Consider the following 20,455-nt stretch of genomic DNA (forward strand, 5'->3'; position numbering starts at 1 on the left):
GCTAGCAGGGATGGCTAGGGTCAGGCTGTGGGGTGGGGAGGGTTAGGGGTCAGGGTATGGGGGTTAGGCGCTAGCAGGGATGGCTAGGGTCAGGCTGTGGGGTGGGGAGGGTTAGGGGTCAGGGTATGGGGGTTAGGTGCTAGCAGGGATGGCTAGGGTCAGGCTGTGGGGTGGGGAGGGTTAGGGGTCAGGGTATGGGGGTTAGGCGCTAGCAGGGATGGCTAGGGTCAGGCTGTGGGGTGGGGAGGGTTAGGGGTCAGGGTATGGGGGTTAGGTGCTAGCAGGGATGGCTAGGGTCAGGCTGTGGGGTGGGGAGGGTTAGGGGTCAGGGTACGGGGGTTAGGTGCTAGCAGGGATGGCTAGGGTCAGCCTGTGGGGTGGGGAGGGTTAAAGGTCAGGGTATGGGGGTTAGGTGCTAGCAGGGATGGCTAGGGTCAGGCTGTGGGGTGGGGAGGGTTAGGGGTCAGAGTATGAGGTTAGGTGCTAGCAGGGATGGTTAGGGTCAGGCTGTGGGGTGGGGAGGGTTAGGGGTCAGGGTATGGGGGTTAGGTGCTAGCAGGGATGGCTAGGGTCAGCCTGTGGGGTGGGGAGGGTTAAAGGTCAGGGTATGGGGGTTAGGTGCTAGCAGGGATGGCTAGGGTCAGGCTGTGGGGTGGGGAGGGTTAGGGGTCAGAGTATGAGGTTAGGTGCTAGCAGGGATGGTTAGGGTCAGCCTGTGGGGTGGGGAGGGTTAGGGGTCAGGGTATGGGGGTTAGGTGCTAGCAGGGATGGTTAGGGTCAGGCTGTGGGGTGGGGAGGTTTAGGGGTCAGAGTATGCGGGTTAGGCGCTAGCAGGGATGGTTAGGGTCAGGCTGTATGGCAGGGAGAGTTAGGGGGCAGGGTATGGGGGTTAGGCGCTAGCAGTGATGGTTAGGGTCAGGCTGCTGGGTGGGTAGGGTTAGGGGTCAGGGTATGGGGGTTAGGTGCTAGCAGGGATGGCTAGGGTCAGGCTGTGGGGTGGGGAGGGTTAGGGGTCAGGGTATGGGGGTTAGGCGCTAGCAGGGATGGCTAGGGTCAGGCTGTGGGGTGGGTTAGGGGTCAGGGTACGGGGGTTAGGTGCTAGCAGGGATGGCTAGGGTCAGCCTGTGGGGTGGGGAGGGTTAGGGGTCAGGGTATGGGGGTTAGGTGCTAGCAGGGATGGTTAGGGTCAGGCTGTGGGGTGGGGAGGGTTAGGGGTCAGGGTATGGGGGTTAGGTGCTAGCAGGGATGGCTAGGGTCAGGCTGTGGGGTGGGGAGGGTTAGGGGTCAGGGTATGGGGGTTAGGTGCTAGCAGGGATGGCTAGGGTCAGGCTGTGGGGTGGGGAGGGTTAGGGGTCAGGGTATGGGGGTTAGGTGCTAGCAGGGATGGCTAGGGTCAGGCTGTGGGGTGGGGAGGGTTAGGGGTCAGGGTATGGGGGTTAGGTGCTAGCAGGGATGGCTAGGGTCAGGCTGTGGGGTAGGGAGGGTTAGGGGTCAGAGTATGGGGGTTAGGTGCTAGCAGGGATGGTTAGGGTCAGGCTGTATGGCAGGGAGAGTTAGGGGGCAGGGTATGGGGGTTAGGCGCTAGCAGTGATGGTTAGGGTCAGGCTGTGGGGTGGGGAGGGTTAGGGGTCAGAGTATGGGGTTAGGTGCTAGCAGGGATGGTTAGGGTCAGGTTGTATGGCAGGGAGAGTTAGGGGGCAGGGTATGGGGGTTAGGTGCTAGCAGGGATGGCTAGGGTCAGGCTGTGGGGTGGGGAGGGTTAGGGGTCAGGGTACAGGGGTTAGGTGCTAGCAGGGATGGTTAGGGTCAGGCTGTATGGCAGGGAGAGTTAGGGGGCAGGGTATGGGGGTTAGGCGCTAGCAGTGATGGTTAGGGTCAGGCTGCTGGGTGGGTAGGGTTAGGGGTCAGGGTATGGGGGTTAGGTGCTAGCAGGGATGGCTAGGGTCAGGCTGTGGGGTGGGGAGGGTTAGGGGTCAGGGTATGGGGGTTAGGCGCTAGCAGGGATGGCTAGGGTCAGGCTGTGGGGTGGGTTAGGGGTCAGGGTACGGGGGTTAGGTGCTAGCAGGGATGGCTAGGGTCAGCCTGTGGGGTGGGGAGGGTTAGGGGTCAGGGTATGGGGGTTAGGTGCTAGCAGGGATGGTTAGGGTCAGGCTGTGGGGTGGGGAGGGTTAGGGGTCAGGGTATGGGGGTTAGGTGCTAGCAGGGATGGCTAGGGTCAGGCTGTGGGGTGGGGAGGGTTAGGGGTCAGGGTATGGGGGTTAGGTGCTAGCAGGGATGGCTAGGGTCAGGCTGTGGGGTGGGGAGGGTTAGGGGTCAGGGTATGGGGGTTAGGTGCTAGCAGGGATGGTTAGGGTCAGGCTGTGGGGTGGGGAGGGTTAGGGGTCAGGGTATGGGGGTTAGGTGCTAGCAGGGATGGCTAGGGTCAGGCTGTGGGGTAGGGAGGGTTAGGGGTCAGAGTATGGGGGTTAGGTGCTAGCAGGGATGGTTAGGGTCAGGCTGTATGGCAGGGAGAGTTAGGGGGCAGGGTATGGGGGTTAGGCGCTAGCAGTGATGGTTAGGGTCAGGCTGTGGGGTGGGGAGGGTTAGGGGTCAGAGTATGGGGTTAGGTGCTAGCAGGGATGGTTAGGGTCAGGTTGTATGGCAGGGAGAGTTAGGGGGCAGGGTATGGGGGTTAGGTGCTAGCAGGGATGGTTAGGGTCAGGCTGTGGGGTGGGGAGGGTTAGGGGCAGGGTATGGGGGTTAGGTGCTAGCAGGGATGGTTAGGGTCAGGCTGTGGGATGGGGAGGGTTAGGGGGCAGGGTATGGGTGGTTAAGCACTAGCAGGAATGGCTAGAAAACCGGCAATTTTAAAAGGACATGGTTGTAATGGTCAACAATGAAAAGGTCGACATGTGAAAAAAGGATGAGAAAATTAAAACGTTGACATGGGCATGTGACTTGTGTGAAAAGGTCAGTGCGTGTTTCTTTAAAGATTTTTGGGATGTGTAAATGATACAGCATGATACAGTAATGAGGGCACCGCTTCGCCCACCACACCTCGGGCCAGGTGACTGTTCCCAATCGAAGTACACGTGGATGGTAAAGTATGAGAGAGTTGGAAAAAAAATGCAACAATTCCCCGGAACGCATTTCGACCATGTTGTGTCAATTATTGAAACTGATGAAATTTGGACCATACAATGTTGACCCTTTGACTATTTATATAATACCTGGGTTGATATGCATAGATGTATGGTGGAGTGATTATTCAACATCTTCTTATCCACACCATGTCATTTAGCAGTGACGTCTTTAAGTGGGGTGCAAGTCGCACCCACATGTCATCCTCTGAGAGAGGAACATCAAATGCGGCTCCTGCTCAGTAATAGAAGCCAAGTGCTGCACTGTTACATTACATAGGAGCTGTCCCACAGAAAGAGCATGGGGGTGGCCCAGCATCTACAGGACCCCAGAAGTGATAAAAACAGGAGTTGGGTCAGAAAGGTCCTGCCACCCTCTAGTGAGGCCACGCCTCCCTTCCCAGGAGACATGAGGCTTTCCTATGGGGAAGCACTAAGACAGCAAAGCGTACTCTCATCACCCACATGACAGTATTAAAGAGCAGAAAGAAAGAATGTGTCAAGAAATTGCTGGAATTTCTTTGTAGATGCTGCACTGCATTATGGGAAACATGCGAGGAAGATTAGAGGTATTCCAGCACAGAGACGGAGGTCACCTCCAAAAAGGGGGGTCTCAGTTTTCCTATTGCAACACATGGGCCCTCAATTAGTGTACCCCTCTGCTTTAGCCGGGGTGTCTAGCTGTTCTCGGGACACTTTCACATGAAAAATTTCAAAATAAATGTAAAAAATGTAAAACAATTTGTGCACGTTTTTTCTCGTTCTGTATCTGTGCATACAAAAGTTGTTGTCTAAGGGTTGGCGCTGGGGCAGATCAGGATGCCCCTTTGTGAATGTAGACTGGATACCCCCATGCAGATTTGGATACCCCCATGCAGATTTGGATGCCCCAATGCTTTGCAATTTGTGAGAGATGTTTCCGGACCTTAGATCAGGGGTGTCAAACTCAAATTAATCGGGGGCCGCATCAGCAGTTTGGTCACCCTCAAAGGGCCAGTTGTATGTTGGCATCATAGTACAAACTAATCCCATACTCCCACCTAAAACCAAAAATTCCAGAGACTTTATCTTTGGTTGGTATTTACAGGGGACCTCCCTGCACCCCCATGCTGGAAATCAAGCACCTTGAGAGTATATAAATACTATGTAGATATCCAATTAATGTGACTAATGTTTACATGCAATGTCAGAATGCTAGCTCTATTAAAAGCAGAACTATTAAAACACCACGGCGAGGCGGGAGTGAAGGAGTGTGGGGAGAGAGCTCCCTGGATTAATATCTTGATCTAGACACTGAGCCGCTGAAAGGTGGTAAAACCCCCGTCTCTCGAGCTCCATAGTTGCATAAAGGTACCTGCTGCTGAGTGTACCAGGCGCAAGGTCTGACGATGGAGACTGTGGCGTTCGCTTCCGTCCGTGCTGGCTGCTGTGTTGTGCCGAGAGGAGAGAGTCAGAGCGAGTCGGAGACTAGTGGCCAGGTGCGCGAGGCGCAGGAGAGTGACGCGGCAGACACGTGGAGGAGGGAGTGTGACGCGGAAACCCGCGGCGTCTCTCCGGTGACGAGTGGGACACGAGCCGGGCAGGAGAGGGGGAGAACCTGGCGGGCGCCTTTCCATCAGCCCGGTCCCTCATTCCACCCCAGGCAGCCAATGCAAAGTGGATCTAGACTCTAGATTGCGCGGGCCACATGAAGAGGTCTGGCGGGCCGGATTTGGCCCGCGGGCCTTGTGTTTGACACCCGTGCCTTAGATCGACAGTTATTAGGCCATTGGTCAACAAGCATTACCATAGAATTTGATGGCAGATAAGAACCATTTGACCCATCTAGTCTGCCCCTTGGGTCAACATCATCAATAGGTTGACATGATAAGGGTCGACACAGAATATGGTCAACATGAGTTTTTAATTAATTGTTTTCTTTACTTTCTCATCCATGTGGACTACGATTCCTAACAGTATATTGCTTGAAGCATGGCGAGTCAATGCGGCACACTAACTGTGGGTCCATGTTCTATGATATATAAATTGATATCTTAAAACAAAAATAGAAGTCGACCCATTACATGTGTTGATATTTCTCATGTTGACGTTTTTTTTATATATTTCATCTCAAAGCTGGAGGACCAGATAGATTTCATCTCAAAGCTGGAGGACCGGATATATTTCATCTCAAAGCTGGAGGACTGGTTATATTTCATCTCAAAGCTAGAGGGATTCAGTATTGAATCCCGGCGGTCGGGATCCCGGCGTTCAGAATCCCGACGCCTTAATCCCGACAGCCGAAATGCCGACAAGGGGGGGACGTGGATCGCCCCCCCTTGCGGGCACGCTGCGCTCGCCACGCAGCGGGCCCGGTGCCTCGCTACGCTCGGCACACTAATTTATTCTCCCTCCAGGGGTGTCGTGGACACCCCAGTAGGGAGAATGTGTCGGCATTTTGGTGGTCGGGATTCCGGCGTCGGGATTCTGAACGCCGGGATCCCGACCGCCGGGATTTTAACTGCATCCCAGCTAGAGGACCGGATACATTTCATCTCAAAGCTAGAGGACCGGATATATTTAATCTTAAAGCTGAAGGACCAGATATATTTCATCTCAAAGCTAGGGACTGGATATATTTCATCTTAAAGCTGAAGGACCGGATATATTTCATCTCAAAGCTGGAGGACCGGATATATTTCATCTCAAAGCTGAAGGACCGGATATATTTCATCTCAAAGCTGGAGGACCGGATATATTTCATCTCAAAGCTGGAGGACCGGATAGATTTCATCTTAAAGCTGGAGGAATGGATATATTTCATCTCAAAGATGGAAGACAGGATATATTTCATCTCAAAGCTGGAAGGCAGGATATATTTAATCTCAAAGCTGGAGGACCGGATATATTTAGTCTCAAAGCTGGAGGACCGGATATATTTAATCTCAAAGCTGAAGGACCGGATAGACTTCATCTCAAAGCTAGAGGACCGGCTAGATTTCATCTCAAAGCTGGAGGAATGGATAGATTTCATCTTAAAGCTGGAGGACCGGATATATTTAATCTCAAAGCTGGAGGACCGGATATATTTAGTCTCAAAGCTGGAGGAGCGGATATATTTCATCTCAAAGCTGAAGGACAGGGTAGACTTCATCTCAAAGCTGGAGGAATGGATATATTTTATTTTAAAGCTGAAGGACAGGATATATTTTATCTCAAAGCTGGAGGACCAGATAGATTTCATCTCAAAGCTGGAGGAATGGATATATTTCATCTCAAAGCTGGAAGACAGGATATATTTCATCTCAAAGCTGGAGGATCGGATATATTTTGTCTCAAAGCTGGAGGACCAGATATATTTAATCTGAAAGCTGGAGGACAGGATATATGTTTCTCAGGGGGTTTTGGTAATTGGGAGCAGCGGCGGCACCTACCTCATTTTAGGAGGGGTGGTCTGCCACTGTCCGTGATGCCACCTCTCTGCTGCTCACCTCTATGGTCCAGGTGCCGGTTCAATGCAAGTGACAAGCACTGGGACCGGCACTTGCACATACCCCCAGCTTTTATGGGCTGCTTTGGCTGCAGCCCATAGATGCCAATTCACTTTCCTGGCGCCTGTACAATGTAGATGACAGACACTAGAACTGGTGCATGTGCAGTATCAGCCTCAGTACTGTATATGCGCACAACCCAGGGTCTATGGGCTGCTTCGGCTGCAGCCCACAGAAGCCAAAGAGGTAGCTCGGAGGGAACACTTCCCAATGGGACTACCTTGGGTGACTGGCAGATCTGACTTCCAATAGGAAGTCCCTACCAGTCACAGAAAATCCAATGCAGTCTCACAATCTGTATCTGGCTTCACAAGGTGACAGATATTTATCTGGGGGGGGGGGGGGGGGGCTGCAGTCCTGCAGCCCACAGGTAAAAACCACCACTGGTTTGGAGTCAACCATCACTTTCAGCAGTACAAAATATATTCATAAACAACTATGTTATAAAAAAAGTGCAACATTGAGGACCGTAGCCGCAGTGGTCGGCCAAGGAAACAGTGCATCAGATAAAAGACATCATGTTTACTTCCATTTGAAATTGGAAGATGTGCAGCTCAGCTCAGAACTGTCAGAAACCGGTGGGACACCGCTACACCCATCTACCCTTTAGAGAAGTCTGGGCAGATGTGGTCTTCATGGAAGAACTGCACCCAAAAAGCCATACCTTCAACATGGAAGTTTGACTCTCCATGGCTCTCCAGAGAAGGCTCATTGAAGAAGGCTCCATCTGTATATATACTGATACATGTTAAGTATATTTACATAAGTTATGTGTTTGCACAGACCTGTAAAAATTGTTATAGCAATTGGTATTTACAAAAAGCGTATCTGCTGCGGTGTGTGGCCTAGCCAGCTTGCAGGTCGGAAGCAGCCTGCTTGAGCTCCTGCCTGAAAATTCTCCTCAAAGTCCCTATACCCCTGCTCTCTGCCACTTACTGCCCTTCCCCTCTCTCTGCCACGCCGACCTTGCTGATGGGCACATCCTGGGTTTGCTGCTGCCCTTCTGCCGCCCCGCTGCACCGTCTGACTTTTGGGGCCTATGATGAGGCTGGAGCTGCAACATTGCGGCCTGTCGTGTTGCGGTTCGCGGCCTTCCCCGCACATACAGCCGACTCCCGCCGGGTGCCTTGGCCTCCTTCTCTCTCCCTGGGTCCTTGCAGAGCCATGGACTGCTGCCCACAGAGTGGCAGGCCTCTCTGTGGCTCCCAGCGGATAATGGCCTTGCTACAGGGCTGAAGCCGCGGCCTAAATTTATAGGAGGATCCCAGACCTGAGCAGCAGCCAGTGCAGAGGACTGCAATTTCACTCAAAAAGGTGGGGGAACCACGCGGCCATCCCCAAAGAGATACCACAGCCATGGGACCCGTATTGGCCTACTGTTTTTACCGTCCAGATACCGTTCTACTTCCTTGAGCTGAGTCGGGACTATGTAAATATATGTTGCTTTGTACTACTACTTAATGTCTGTTTACTGGACTTGTCTCTGTTTTTTCTTTATTTTGTCTTTCTCCTCCTTTTATCTTCGTCTTTAAATTGGCATTATTGAGTATACTTAGGATTCTATGTCTCAAGTGGTAGAGTTATAACACATTTTATTACGAATTGTATATGTATATGTCATGTTCCCGAATGTGGGGAACAATGCTGCTACCACCACAATTTTCACCACTCTGTTTTGTGGCCTGCGTGACTCTTGTGGTCATTTTTGTTTGTTACATTTTTCTCTCTCCTTACCTTTTTTTCCCCAGTTGTCCCCCTTTTTCCTCAGGGTACTTATGTAATAGGGTAGAGATGATGTAAATAAGTCCAAACATTTATTGGACTTATTTACATCATCTCTACCCTATTATATAACTATGCCACAGTTTATGTCTATTAATGCTGACCTCCCCTCAGAAATGTAGGCCTGCCCTCCGTTATTTCCACTACCATAGAAATGATATTGCAGCTATTCAAGAAACCCACTATGCCTCTTCCTCTCCCCGTCTTTCCCTGACCATCACTACCCAACAAGTTTCTTCGCTAAGGGCCCTGCTAAAAAAAAAAAGGTGTCGCTATTCTTATAAACCATCACTGAGATTTCACCTTATCGTCTCAAGCTGTTGATCTGCTGGGTAGATATATTATTTAACTGGAGTCTTAGAAGGCAAGTCAATCACCTTCTATATATGTCCTCAACACTGACCAACTATGTTTCCTTAGAAAATGTCTCTGTGCTGTTCAAAAAATATCTGTTGGCCAGGTAATAATTTTTAATGGTAAATATTTTTTCCATCATTGACAGTGTGGGTGAATAACTGGCCTCTAACTGACCGATATCATGGTTTTATATTGTGTTTCTACTTATGCCTTATTATACTATTACATTTTGTGAAGACCATCCAATTGCTTTTATATTTTCACCGTTAACAACTGTTTAGCACTGCTTAGTTTTCTTCCTTTTTGCTTACATTCGGCGAGGTAATAATCCTTGTTGACTTCAACCTAGTATCAGATCCCAAAATGGATACTGAATCTGCAGGCCAAGGCCCCCCCCCCCCTCCCCCTCCATCCTCCCGCGCACTACACATTTCCAAAGCTTTCGTGCTCCTAATGTTAGAATTTGGTATGATTGACGCCTCGCGAGCCATATACCCCATGATGAGAGATTACACTTTCCACTCCCGTGTCCACCATTCCTACTCCAGAACAGACTACTGTACATGTTTCTTGACAAAAGGTACTTACAGCAAATTCATAAAGTTAATATTCTTCCTATAACTTGGTCGGATCACGCCCCCCTGGTTGCTCCATGGGACCTTACCCATTCTATTACAGCCCCTAGACCTTGGAGATTCTACAATTTTTATTATCTTCAGTAGAAGATACTCAAGCCATTCAGTCCTCCCTATGTGACCTTCTCCGACATAATAAACCTGAAGATACATCCCCCATCAATATTTGGTGTGCTCTTAAAGCGGTAATCCGCAGGATAATTATTCAGATTGCCTCCAGACTTAAGAGTCAAGAACTTGCATCACAAAAATCATTAGAGGCTAAAATTCTCCTACTGGAAACACAAGTCAGATCCCAATAACTCCTCCCTTTTTTCAGGAAATATTAAAACTTAGAGCAGAATTGGAGGCCTATACCTTGCATAAAGTTCATGCAAATATTGCCAAACTGAACCAAAGATTTTATGTAGAAGGGAATAGGGCATCTCGACTTCTGGCTAGAAAATTGAAAGTCAAAGAAATACAAGCTTCTATTAAAGCTCTCTATAACAACACTGGTGCCAAAGTTACTATCCCGTTGGATATTTCCAACGCCTTTTGCAGATTATTATGCACGTCTTTATAATCTAGTTGATGATACTTCCATCCCCCAGCATCAATATCGGCCTTTCTTTCTGGATTATCCCTTACTACCATTTCAGCCTAATCCCTTAACACCCTGTGGTTGGAGGAAGAAATCTATCTTGCTAAAGCCCCAGGTATTGGTTTCTTATTCTCCCCATTTCAAATTAGCAATGGCACCAGACAAGGATGCCCCTATACCCTTTAGTGTTTGTCTTAGCAACAGAACCCCTTGCAGAGCGCATACGCACCTCTCCTCTCCGGCCCAATTATTAATGTTCCCACCACAGAATATGTCTGCTTGCTGATGATGTCCTGCTCTTTCTTACTGATCTGGTGACGTCCCTCCCAGAGTTACATAATATCCTCCAGAACTACTCAATGGCCTCACTATATAAATTAAACACCACCAAAACCGAAGTCCTGCCACTGAATATTTCACCTGTTACGTTACTCCCCCTACAATCCAAATATAAGTACAGTTGGCAAACTGGTTCCCTACGTTATTTGGGTATTTGGTTATCAGCTATTGAAGAGACTTTCCTATGGCCCCCTTTTGAAACAAGTAACAGCCTTCACCAAAGATTGGTTGTCCCACGAGATTTCATGGATGGGTAGGATGTCTACTGTTAAAATGATGATCCTCCATAAAATCCTTTATTTATTTAGGTCTATAGCCAGACTCCCTCCACCCCTTTGGCTCAATAAATTCCAGGCAGTTCTTAACAAATATGTACGGAACAATGCGAAACCTAAACTTGGAAAAAAATACCTCATGATGTCTAAGGAAGTTGGTGGTCTATCATACCCTAATCTAGAATTGTACCAGTTGGCATGCTTGATAAACCAAATCAGCGACTGGTCAGGTTCCTCTAGCCTTAAATCGTGGGCTGTTTTGGAATTGAGCATGTTGAACTTCCTTTCCAGGTTGGACTTACTATGGTACCCACCTAAAGCTGGTAATAAATACTGTCCATGCAAGGTCTGTGACACCTGTCCACCATTTTGTTTGCAGATCAGCCATCCCGAAGTGCACACGTACCACAACAATCCAGACGCATGGGTCCAGATGCAGAGGCTGCAGGTAAGAAAAATGAATGTGGCACCATTACACCATACTTGCTGACTTCTTAGCTGGGCTTTGCGGGAGAGATGGGGCGTGGGAGCACTCAATTGTAAGTTTGGATAGCTCCGCCCATGGCCCACCCTATTTATGGCATGTAAATGTGGCGGGGCCATGGGCGGAGCTATCCAAAGTACATTTCAGGGGGTACTTTAGAAAGTTTAGCACTACATTTTTCAAACTTAGAATCCTTCCTCCCTCCCTCCCTCCCTCCCTCCCTCCTTCCCTCCACGCTGCTGCTGCTTTATAAAAAGAATTGTTCCTCTCCTCCTGCACCCTCATTACTGCTTAATAAAAATGTTATAAGGCAGTGGGGAGGGGAACAATTTTAATGAAGCAGCGGCAGCGTGGGGGTCTGTAGTGAGGGGGGCGGGGTTTTGAGAGACTATTAACCCCTTCCCGCCGCAGCCTGTTTTTACCTTTCTGACAGAGCCCTTTTTTTCAAATCTGACATGTATCACTTAAGTTGGGATAACTTTTTTTTGCTTTTACTTATCCCAGTGATTTTGAGATTGTTTTCTCGTGACACATTGTACTTCAAGTTAGTGGTAAATTTGGGTCGATACAGTCTGTGTTTTTTTGTGAAAAATACAAAAATGTCGTAAAAAAATGGAAAATATAGCAATTTTCAAAATGTTAAATTTTCTGCTTGTGAGACAAATAATCATACCACTCAAAATAGTTAATAACTAACATAGACCATATGTCTACTTTATGTTTCCATCATTATTACAACCTCCTTTTAATTTTTTTGGACACTAGGAGGCTTAAAATATGAATAGCAAATTCTCAAATTTTCAAGAAAATTTCAAACACTGATTTTTTTAGGGACCAGTTCAGTTCTGATGTGACTTTGAGGGACTTGTATGTGAGACACCCCCATAAATGATGCCATTTCAAAAACTGCACCCCTCACAGTATTCAAAACAGCATTTTGGAAGTTTGTTAACCCTTTAGGTGTTTCACAGGAATTAAAACAAAGTGTAGGTGAAATTTCAAAATTTCATTTTTTTAGCAGATTTTCAATTTTAATACATTTTTCTAAGGAACACAGTAGATTTTACTAGAGAAATGTGACTAAAAATTGATTCCCCCAATTCTTTTGTTTTCATAAATATCCTATATGTGGCCCTAGTGTGCACGTTGACCAAACCACAGGCTTCATAATAGAAGGAGCACCTACTTGATTTTGGAGCCTCCTTTTTATGAGAATATTTTTTAGGCACCATGTAGGATTCTAGGCACCATAAGATGCTAAAAGTTAGGAACCCCCCACAAGTGACCCCATTTTGCAAACTACACCCCTCAGGGAATTCATCTAGGGCTATAGTGTACATTTCAAACCCCCAGGGGTTTCACCAATTGTTGTACAACTGGGCTGTGAAAATGAAAAATTACATTTTTTACACAAAAATGCAGTTCTGGCTCAAAATTTTTCATTTTCACAAGGAATGAAGGAGACAAAGCACCCCAAAATCTGTGCCCCAATTTCTCCCGAGTACGGCAATGCCTCACATGTGACCAAAAAATACCATTTGGGTGCATGGCAGGACTCAGAAGGGAAGGAGTGATATTTGGATTTTGCAGCACAGATTCTGGTGGAATGTTGGTGGGTGCTATGTCGCATTAGCAAGACCCCCAAAGCACCAATACAGTGGAACCCCCCCACAAGTGACCCCATTTTGCAAACTACACCCCTCAGGGAATTCATCTAGGGGTATAGTGTACATTTCAAACCCCCAGGGGTTTCACCAATTGGGGTATAACTGGGCAGTGAAAATGAAAAATTAAATTTTTTACACAAAAATGCAGTTCTGGCTCAAAAATTTTCATTTTCACAAGGAATGAAGGAGACAAAGCACCCCAAAATCTGTGCCCCAATTTCTCCCGAGTATGGCAATGCCTCATATGTGACCAAAAAATACCAGTTGGGTGCATGGCAGGACTCAGAAGGGAAGGAGTGATTTTTGGATTTTGCAGCTCAGATTCTGGTGGAATGAATGGTGGGTGCTATGTGGCATTAGCAAGACCCCCGAAGCACGGTGAAATGATGAACCTAATAATCCATAGATGTGTGGTATATTTTAAAACACTCCTTTATACATAGGCCGGGTTTGTCGGGGCAAGTTTCACAGTGGAAAATAGTATCCTTTCTTATTCCCTTTTTATAGCAAACTTTGCACCTTTTTTGTGTCCTGCCCTTTTTTGCAGTGGAGGGGATTTCGTTAGGAAAATGCTGCCCTGGTACAATACGGGGGCCAGTACTAGAAGTACTGGGGCCCTCTGCCTGCTGGTTCCCAAATATTAGGCCCTTTATGACTTCCTCTTGAAAGTGCATAAATGTCCCCGTCTGGCTGGTAGAACGGAATAGCACGTAAGCGTTATACAGTGCCATCTGGATGATATACACGGCCAGCTTCTTGTACCAGATTTTTGTTTTGTTGGGCAATGTGCGTTTTTGGGAGGCCTCTTTGGTTCTTGCGCACAGTACCGCAAGCTGCTGTACCTCTTGAACCAAGGGCCTTAAACAGGGGGATGCTAGTGTAAAAGTTATCCACATAGAGGTGATAACCTTTATCCAGGAAGGGGTGCACTAAATCCCAGACAATTTTTCCACTAACACCTACGAGGGAGGGGGGGCATTCTGGCGGTTCAATTCTTGAATCCTTCCCTTCATATACCCTAAACCTGTGGGTGTACCCTGAGGTGCTTTCACACAGTTTATACATTTTTATGCCATACCTTGCCCTCTTACTGGGAAGGTACTGGCGGAATTTAACCCTTCCTTTAAAATGTATAAGGGACTCGTCGATACAAATAAATTTTTCAGGGATGTACAACTCTGCAAATTTGGCACTGAAATGATCAATGACCGGCCTGACTTTGAATAGCCGGTCAAAGGTGGGATCATCTCTGGGTGGGCACTGTGCATTATCGGTGTAATGTAAAAATTTAAGGATTGTCTCAAAACGAGTCCGAGCCATGGCCATACGGTAAAGTGGGGTGCTGTACAGAACATCTGTACTCCAATATTGCCTAATTTCTGGCTTTTTTACTATGCCCATATGTAACACCAGACCCCAAAACGTCATCATCTCTACTGCATCTACAGGGGTCCACCTAGCAAATGATGACGTGGGGTTTTGAGCAATAAACTGCTGGGCATATAAATTACTTTGGTCCACCATTAAATTTATAAAATCATCAGAGAAAAATAATTTGAAAAAGTCAATTTCTCTGAGACCTGTTGAATCAAATTGGATTCCTGGGATGGCCAAAAACTCAGGAACCTGGGGCTCAAAATTGTCTGGTGGTGGGGTCCATACGGGATCAATCATTTGGGGGGGGGGGGTCTCAGCTGCTCTACGGGGGCGTCTTTGAGGGGGTCCCTCATCACTAGAGGAGGAAGATGAGGTTAAGACGAATCCTTCAAATTCCATCACTGGCTGTGTCAGAGTCAGAGGCAAGCATGGCATATGCCTCCTCCGCTGAATACATTCTTCTGGATGACTGGGATGACATTTGGGATGCCATTTTTATTTTTGTGTTTCTGTAAATGTAATGTTTCAACACGTGTATAGTGTAGGGGGGGTACAAACTTTATTTCAACACGGGGGGTATGTAGTGTGTAGTGTGTATGTAGTGCAGAAAAAAAAAATACTTTATACAGGAATTTGATCCCAATAATAAAAAAAATAAATTATATCAACCCTGTGCCGAAAATGCTGTTCAGTGATGTACGTCACTGATCAGCGCTCAGCGGCCACAGGACACCCACAAAAGCAACGTGGGTGTAAAAACAATTTAAAAAAAATAAACCACAGCACTCTCCAAAAAAAAAAACAATTTAAAAAAACTGCAAAAAAAAAATTATATCAACCCTGTGCCAAAAATGCTGTTCAGTGATGTACGTCACTGATCAGCGCTCAGCGGCCACAGGACACCCACAAAAGCAACGTGGGTGTAAAAACAATTTAAAAAAAATAAACCACAGCACTCTCCAAAAAAAAAACAATTTAAAAAAACTGCAGAAAAAAAATTATATCAACCCTGTGCCAAAAATGCTGTTCAGTGATGTACGTCACTGATCAGCGCTCAGCGGCCACAGGACACCCACAAAAGCAACGTGGGTGTAAAAACAATTTAAAAAAAAAAACCCACAGCACTCTCCAAAAAAAAAACAATTTAAAAAAACTGCAGAAAAAAAATTATATCAACCCTGTGCCAAAAATGCTGTTCAGTGATGTATGTCACTGATCAGCACTCAGCGGCCACAGGACACCCACAAAAGCAACGTGGGTGTAAAAACAAAACCCCACTGCACTCTCCAAAAAAAACAAAACTGCAGATCAGTGATGCAGTGATGCAACACTGATTAGCAGTGAGGGGCAGCAGGCACACAACTGTGGGTGCAACCTGACAGGGTATATATATATATAAAAAAAAACAACCCCTGGACCCCAAAAAAGGTGCTGATCACTTAGTTTATACTGGTCAGCACAAAAGGGGGGGCAGCAGTCAGTTGCACAGGCAGCACAACCTTTGGTGCAACTGACAGGTATATATATATAAAAAAAAAAAACCTGCACCCCCAAAAAGTTGCTGATCAGCACAGATATACTGATCAGCACAAAAGGGGGGGCAGCAGACACAAAATATAGCACTCTCTATCACTCTCTGTCACTATCTCTCACTATCTGTGACTCTATGACACTGCAGCAGCAGCACACAGGAAGTCACAAGATCCAGGAAGCATCCAGCTACTGGCAGCACGCTACCAGCGGTGATCAGGTAAGTATCAGGCAAGGATCAGGTCAGTATATCACGACAGATTGGCACGGTGACCGCTCTGCACGCAATTCCAGACCGGAATGGCGTCTGCAGCGCAGTCACCGTTAGTTTAAATCACGCGCCATGGCTGTGATTGGTCCGTCGGTCCGACGGACCAATCACAGCCTTGGGGGCAGGTGGGGTGAGGTGGGGTGAGGTGTGGTCATCACCGGTGACCCCCTCACGCCCCCTCCCACCCGGCGGTGATTGATCCCTGTGTTACCGAGCGTCTGATTCGCCGGTAACACAGGAAAACGCTGCGACTGGCTGTTCACATTGAACAGCCAATCACAGCGATCGCCGACGGGGGGGAGGCATCGCCGCCCCCCCTGGGCATGCAGGGACATGTCTGCTGTCAGGGACAGCAGACATGTTTAAACTGTCACCGCGTCTATAGATGCGGTGACAGTTTAAAGTCATGACGTATATATACGTCATGTGTCGGGAAGTACATCCCGGCCATGACGTATATATACGTCAAATGTCGGGAAGGGGTTAAAGTAAATAGCGGGGAGCAGAGGGAGAGAAGCAGGAGGGAAGCGCTGAAGCAGCCAGCCGCTAGATAACCATGTCATCTGCGGCGCTGCCGGGCTGCCCTCTCTCTGCTGCTCCCGAGTCCTGTTGCCTCCTCTGCTGCTCCCGCGGCTTCCCCATGCTGTGCTGCGGATCCTCCTTGGGTCCTCCTCCCGCATGTGCACAGTGCTACTATTGCGGGCCGGGAACCTGCACCGACCCCATCCCGCATCGATTGATCTGCCGCTACAGGGCTAGAAGGAGGGTCTCTCTCCAGTGTCCCCACCTAGCCCACCATGTCCCCTCCACGCAGGCAGTAGTAGTATGCTCACAGCAATCACCTTCTCAGGGATACCTTGGGCTATATACACTGCAATCCTCCATGTGCAGTAACAGGTCACCTCTGCTCTGAAGGGCCTGGGCACTATGATTTGGGCTTGGAGTAAACATGCCGCTACCTAAATCATGGCTTACCCCATTTATAACAATAGCGATTGCTGTACCATGAACTTTCCTCGTGTCGCCCCAATGATTGTTATTAATTACTGCTACAGTTCTACACATTCACCTACCCACTGATGGGGACTATCTGAGAGAATGTGTATAGGGTCTCGGGGGGACAGCACAGCACAGTACTACCGCTGCTTGGCTGTGTGCTACTTCACACCCTCCTAACTGTCCTCCAGTGCTGCCGCTATGATGGTGACCACATCCGGTCCCACAGAACCCCGACCGTCATTTAACAGGACAGCTGCATTTAAGAGGTTACCGTCGGCTCTGGACTTTGTGACTTGCGCAGTCACTGATTTTTTTGCCAGTCAGGCTAAAATCCGGGATGATCCAATACATTCCTGGGAGACGGGAGAAAGGATGAAAAAGCATGAGGGTCGGTAAGTATGCATTACACATACAGTACACACACCCATGTTACATGCACAATAGGCTACATTACATTCATCTCCTGCTGCTACATAGCAACGGACAGTGGCGTAGCTACGTTTTTGGCGCCCCCCCCCGCCGTTAGGGGGGGCGCCCCCCCCCCCCCCCCCGTCGCCACCCCGCCGAGCACCCCTACCCCGCCGCCCATGCAAACCCCCCCTCAATCCCCCACAGCCTTACCTATCGCGCTGGTCCCGGCGGCTCCGTTCTTCTGCTGAGGACCACCAGAAAATGGCCGCACCCATACAGCAGACAGTTTCAGAGAACTGTGTGCTATATGGGAGCGGCCATTTTGTGGTGGTCCTCAGCAGAAGAACGGAGCCGCCGGGACCAGCGCGATAGGTAAGTGACAGTCTCCGGGGGGATTGGGGGGGGGTTTAACTATAGCACCGCAGCCCCCGGCGCCCCCACATGCATAGCGCCCCCCCCCGCGGTGGCGGGGGCTGCGGTGCTATAGTTACGCCCCTGCCAACGGAAATGAATGTAATGTGAAACAGCCATCACTCTTATTACCACTCTAAGCATTACATCAAGTCCCGGGGTACATGTGTAACTGACCAGTACCCATTGTTATGTGGCATAACCCACAAGACACCTTAGTAACATAACTACACATACTGCACTATTATGGTGGAATACGTACCCAATTGTTTGTTACACAGGATCATCACACCTACTGCAGCAACCAACAGATTCAGTGGAAATGATGGACGCAGATATGGAGATCATCCTCCAGCCCATCGAATCGTTCTCACCTGAGGAAGAAACCAGCGCCACATCAGTGACTGAAAGGGCAACAACTGTGGTGACTCCACCCAATCACCCCACACACCATCCACCCCTGAACAGGTAGCACAGTCATTGCACACATTTAATACCCAGCAGATTGAATTCATGACAATGGGCAATATTCAAGTCTACATCAGAAACATGTATCAGCAAATGACCAGCAGTGTCCGTGTAGGTGGGGACACACATGAGAATGGCTACCACCCTGGACACACGTATGTCAGAAATGACATGTGATAGGGAATGTAGAGTGTCCGTGACCAGCAGTGTCCGTGTCGGTGGGTACACAAGTGAGAATGGCTACCACCCTGGGCACACGGATGTGTGAAATGACATGTGATAGGGAATGTAGAGTGTCCGTGACCAGCAGTGTCCGTGTCGGTGGGTACACAAGTGAGAATGGCTACCACCCTGGGCACACGGATGTGTGAAATGACATGTGATAGGGAATATAGAGTGTCCGTGACCAGCAGTGTCCGTGTCGGTGGGTACACAAGTGAGAATGGCTACCACCCTGGGCACACGGATGTGTGAAATGACATGTGATAGGGAATATAGAGTGTCCGTGACCAGCAGTGTCCGTGTCGGTGGGTACACAAGTGAGAATGGCTACCACCCTGGACACACGGATGTCAGAAATGACATGTAATAGGGAATATAGAGTGTCCGTGACCAGCAGTGTCCGTGTCGGTGGGTACACAAGTGAGAATGGCTGCCACCCTGGGCACACGTATGTCAGAAATGACATGTGATAGGGAATGTAGAGTGTCCGTGACCAGCAGTGTCCGTGTAGGTGGGGACACACATGAGAATGGCTACCACCCTGGACACACGTATGTCAGAAATGACATGTTATAGGGAATGTAGAGTGTCCGTGACCAGCAGAGTCCGTGTAGGTGGGGACACACATGAGAATGGCTACCACCCTGGACACACGTATGTCAGAAATGACATGTGATAGGGAATGTAGAGTGTCCGTGACTAGCAGAGTCCGTGTCGGTGGGTACACAAGTGAGAATGGCTACCACCCTGGGCACACGGATGTGTGAAATGACATGTGATAGGGAATGTAGAGTGTCCGTGACCAGCAGTGTCCGTGTCGGTGGGTACACAAGTGAGAATGGCTACCACCCTGGGCACACGGATGTGTGAAATGACATGTGACAGGGAATATAGAGTGTCCGTGACCAGCAGTGTCCGTGTCGGTGGGTACACAAGTGAGAATGGCTACCACCCTGGACACACGTATGTCAGAAATGACATGTGATAGGGAATATAGAGTGTCCGTGACCAGCAGTGTCCGTGTCGGTGGGTACACAAGTGAGAATGGCTGCCACCCTGGGCACACGTATGTCAGAAATGACATGTGATAGGGAATGTAGAGTGTCCGTGACCAGCAGAGTCCGTGTCGGTGGGTACACAAGTGAGAATGGCTACCACCCTGGGCACACGTATGTCAGAAATGACATGTGATAGGGAATGTAGAGTGTCCGTGACCAGCAGAGTCCGTGTCGGTGGGTACACAAGTGAGAATGGCTACCACCCCAGACACACGGATGTGTGAAATGACATGTGATATGGAATGTAGAGTGTCCGTGACCAGCAGTGTCCGTGTAGGTGGGGACACAAGTGAGAATGGCTACCACCCCGGACACACGGATGTGTGAAATGACTCAGGCCCTACGTGACCATAATAATAATATTGGCATCATAACTGAAAGTGCACCTGGGCAAACACAAGTTATAGCAGCACGGACCAATGCAGGGACAGTTACAGGTATTAGGGGCAGCTACATCCACTATTAGTAGTGTGTCCAGTACACCAGTGAGTGGATCACCCACGTCACCACCACGTCGGAGTGTACGAACAAGGGGTGGGCTGGGGTCAGGGGTGAAGGGGGGGATGTGCACCTTCACTGGCTTCTAAAAAATTATTGCAAAATTTCAACATGTATATTGTTGTTCTCGTACACTTGTATGATGCAGATGTATGGCCCTGTAAAAGGAGCCTAATTATTTTCCTTATATTAGTAAAGACGTTATTTTACATTCATATGTGTCTGTGGTTTATTACATCCTAATGTATATTTGTTATAACTGAAATGCTGTAAGGCGCTATGGTGATGTACAGATAGGGAGGTGATAATGTTGTGGGTTTGGTCATTACTACATATGGCATACAGCATTGTAATAATGCACTTACCAGCATGTAATCACCAAGGGTTACCTCAGGTGACGCAGCTTCTGCCATTGGCCTCTGACTACTCCCCTAAATAT

The sequence above is a fragment of the Crinia signifera genome, chromosome 19 (genome assembly GCF_055691185.1).
Source record: "Crinia signifera chromosome 19, ASM5569118v1, whole genome shotgun sequence".
NCBI lineage: Eukaryota > Metazoa > Chordata > Amphibia > Anura > Myobatrachidae > Crinia > Crinia signifera.